General features: G+C 42.2%; 1 long non-coding RNA gene across 1 annotated transcript in view; it reads left to right on the plus strand.

Annotated features, from left to right (window-relative positions):
- Nucleotides 1-2,119: 2,119 nt before the first annotated feature.
- LOC118241757 (uncharacterized) overlaps nt 2,120-4,331 on the plus strand; it is a 22,700-nt gene continuing 20,488 nt past the window's right edge. Inside the window, exon 1 of the long non-coding RNA XR_004776346.2 lies at nt 2,120-2,243. This is a non-coding gene — a long non-coding RNA (uncharacterized LOC118241757). The remainder of the gene's footprint in view (nt 2,244-4,331) is intronic.

Here is a 4,331-nt window from a genome sequence, read left to right on the forward strand (position 1 = left end):
TATTGTATCTTTCCTCACTTAGCTGTCATAACAAGCCAGCCCTTGGAAGTGCTTTCATTTCTTTTTGTCTTCAGTACAGTTTGTCAGTTTTTCTTGGACTTGTGTTATTCATTTGTGTTTATACTTGGAAACTAAACTCTGTGTTCCATACACACACTGTGGAACTAACACGCTCCAGTTAACACTTAAAAACGAACTGTCTGCGTCTATGCAGTCTCACCTGTTACCCAACATTGGTCCATGTTATAACGGGGGATAGCCACCTTTCTGTCTGTGCATAGTACTATCTGACATCTATAGTTCATAGTGGTTTATAACAGTCTAGGTTCATGGCACTGCTTTAGGGTGTTATAGCTATGAACTATCATAATGGAAGTGTAGTAAGTGGAACTCAGTGTACAGTTAATCAAAGCTCTGTACAATGAAACAAAGTCCTGGCAATTCATGGGATGATGAGTTAAAAATCTTCCAAATATTAAGGCAAAGAGATTTATAGACAGTCAATGAAAACTGTAATTAATAAGTCTAATACTGAATGCAGAATTCAATATTTGAACAAAAGGATAATTTAGAATCTGTTGGCCAAAGGGACCTGAAACAGTTCTCTTTGTGTCAGGCTCTTTCCTGCTGGGAGAAAATACCAAAGTCTTTTTAAAGTAATAACCGTATTCGACTGCTTCCAAAACAGCATTTGATGGTCACAGAATTTATGAATGTAGCAAGAACATTCCACAGTATTCTGCACTTCAGTTCAGACCAGATGTGAGGTGCCATAGTACTCGTTCAGGACCACTAATCAGACAGTGTCCAGGGTCTGCCCACCTTCCTACTGGTGTCAAACACATCTGACCTATTGCGTGGCCATCTCTGCAGATTTGACAGTGCAGTGGTGTGACCACTCAAATGTGCTGTTATAGCAATCATGAAAGTGATGGTTCTGAGTATCATAAGGTTCTGCTTCAACGGTGCGCGCAAAACGTTTTTTCGCCCCTCAAAGCTTTCATGCGCGCACGTAATTAAACACTATTTTCTTATTTTATTCCACTTTTTTTTTTCTGCGTAAAAATATGCATCAGTTCCCCGGGCATGTGTAGGGACGGCCCTGACAGCAGCTCTCGCTTTGTCTTGACAATGTTCCCACTCTCTGCTCATCCCTGACCCTGCTCTATTGTGGCCCGCTGACAGCAGGAGTGTGTGCCGCGTAATGAAGATGGCATGATCCTTAAAGGGTTCTGTACTGTTTGCCCCATTCCTTTCCTGTTCCTTCGCAGCTAACGCTTCTTTTTTGAGGAATTTTTAAAATCCCTCTCACGTGCTCAGCTCAACAGGCTTTTAGCAGGGAGATAACGTGCCTCAAGATTTCGGTTTGGTTCCTCCATGGTGTAGAGGGGCCATCAGACCGGCTTAGTTCATGCGGCCACGTAGGCTCACAGCAGAGTAGTGGGCATTGTATCAGAGTGAAGAAAGGCAGTAGTCTCCTGCATTAACTTTATTTTTATTCTCTCAGTTACTTAAGCTATATAAATGAAATCGGGGCATCTAGTTCGGTAGCCGAAACTGACATTTCTGGTGTAGACGATGGTTTGTCGTTATCAGTATACTAGTATATTAGCTCAGTGTTTGTCCATGACTGATGTATCGTGTTTGTATAAGGACTTTCGCTGTAATGTTGCAGCATGTCAAAATATTGCAGTGTATCAACATTATGTACTTATATGTGATCACTAATGTGAGAATAAAATTATTGAGAGAATAAAGTCCCTCTGTTAGTACTGGATGAAGGTGGTGGGTGTGGACTGGTCACATTATCCAGTGGTCCAGCACCTCCCCTGGAGAAGTTCTCTTTGGTATTGTCGGACGATTTCCCTAGAACACACACTCACACACACACACACACACACACACACACACACACACACACACACATCCTGCTCTACCCTTCCTGCACCACTTACACACACGCCTCAGTCTTACAAATACATTCCATTTGATGCTAATAAACTCGCGCTTCTCTGACTGCATTAGAGATTGTGTGTTTTTTTGCACTAACTCTGAGAACTCTGGGCTCTTGATTTAGGGCTGTTCTCTGAGCTCGCAGAGAGAACGGATTGCACAGAGAGGGGTAAATAGACAGAGGCTGGAGCTGCACAGAGTAGGGTAACTAGACACATGGGGTCACTGAACAGAGAGGGGAGGTCGTTGCCCTAATGTTTTGGGGGATCGTCTAGGCTCATCAGTTGGAGGTGAGTAGAAGACTACAGGTTGTGGTTGAGCTAAAGAAATATATTAATACAGAACTATATTAATATCAGCTTTGAAAAACTAAGCACATCTGTCTGAATGCAAATGGAAACACGGGTAATAACCTCCAACTGTGGTCTAATCAAAGGCAGCTTAGATGTTTTCAGGGTTATTTTAATGTTTGCTTTTGAAAGATGGTCTCTCCTGGGAATGTCTCTGAGGAAATTGCGGGGTGGGGTGGGGGAGGTTTGTGGCTGCACCCATCCCAAAGTAAACAGAGACGGAGAAGGACTGAGTGATTGGTTATGCTAACCAGGTCCGGGAAGACTCGGCTTATCATCACTGCACTGCGAGGATGAGACTGTAAAATCTCATAACCCACATTTCAGAAAGACAGGGAAAAGATGAAACAGAGGGAGGGAGAGGGAGCAGAGTGGGGGAGGCGATGAAAGGTTATCAGCACACAGGAGCCTTATCTGTGCATGATGAATCATCTGTTTTGATCTCAGTTCGTATTTTTCAGATTATCAAAACTCAAAACAGCCATGTCATAGTCTATATATATATATATATATATATATATATATATATATATATATATATATATATATATATATATATATATATATATATATTTATATATTGTGTGTGCGTGTGTGTCTGAGCCCACCAACATTGTTTCAACATCTGTCTGTGGCGGCCAATAAGAAGCAACTACCTCAGACTAGGGCGGGAGAATCCATGGCAACGGGCCAGCACAGTGTTGACATCAGGGATGTTAAATATAACAGTCTGGCACAAAGCTAGTCATTCTGCCATTTATCCCAGACTTTCCTATAAATACATGCATTCTTCCTCCTAATTACAGCTCTCTCAGGCCTGTTTAGAACGCTACAAAGTAGGAGAGTGTGTGTGTCTGCGTCAGTTTGTATAGTTTTTGCGTGTGTGTGTGTGTGTGTGTGCGTCTAGAGACGTAGTCCTTTTCTTTTTGCCTGACTTCACACTTTGTTTTGTATTGTTATACACCATATACCATCACTATCATCATCATCATTTCATCTTCACCGTTAACCTGTGCGTCATTTACAGTTAACACAATGGAGGGCTACAGGTGGTTTGCACGACCGTTGCGTGCGGAGCAAAGTGAAACAGAGCGGAACGAATCCCAGGCCTTCATTTCCCTGAAAGGTTATAGTTCACCGGTCAGAGTATCAGTGAATAGCTCGAGCCCTGAGCAACAGGCGTCGTCTAAACAGGAGCGAGATGGATAGAGCTGGATGGAGGAGAAAAGGTTAACAACAGCTTAGAGGGAGCACCAGAGAGAGACAATGTGAGAGACAGAGGCTGTGCTCTTCCTCCCAGTATCTAATCTACTTGAATCCCACCATTATCAACTCAGCAGCCTACCCCCCCTCACCCCATTCACTTAATATGGTTTGGCCCACATTGCGGTAACATCACTGCTGACTAAACGTCAACGCATCTGTACCATTTAACGGACTTGTTTTTGGTTCCCTTTGAATTTTATCTGGTCTCAGTACAATGACAGTCAGTTCATGTTTTTTTTGTTGATGTTTTATAGATATGTACTGTTCCATGTATTTGCAAATCACAGAATAATTTTATATAGTAATGATACCAAATCATTAAGGTCCCACAGCACCAACATCCATGCAGGACTCATGTTAAGAGCCTGAATGGGTTGCATTACATTTACAGAATTTGCTCCTGTCCAGAACAATTTGCCCGTTTAGTAGTAGGACAACACATGTGTTTCCTGGGAACCAAACCCACGACACTGGTATTACCAGAACCTGGTGCTTGCTGCCTGTTCTTACAGGTGAGCTACAGGGCTGCAACCGAAGGAAAAGGTTACTTGAAATCAGTTATGCTATACATAGCATACATTTATGTCTTCATTAAACTTCATTAGCCATTCATTCCATGTTTACAAACCCTTAATTCAGGCTCACTTGAGTTGCAAGGTCATTGATTTCATTCTCTTTGTCCTGTCTTTTTTAGAGAAAAGGTGAAATGTTCTCATAGTCACCTGTTGGTTTAGTGAGAAGGTGAATGTTCTCATAGTCACC

Source organism: Electrophorus electricus, chromosome 11 (genome assembly GCF_041902795.1).
Source record: "Electrophorus electricus isolate QZ-2024a chromosome 11, ASM4190279v1, whole genome shotgun sequence".
NCBI lineage: Eukaryota > Metazoa > Chordata > Actinopteri > Gymnotiformes > Gymnotidae > Electrophorus > Electrophorus electricus.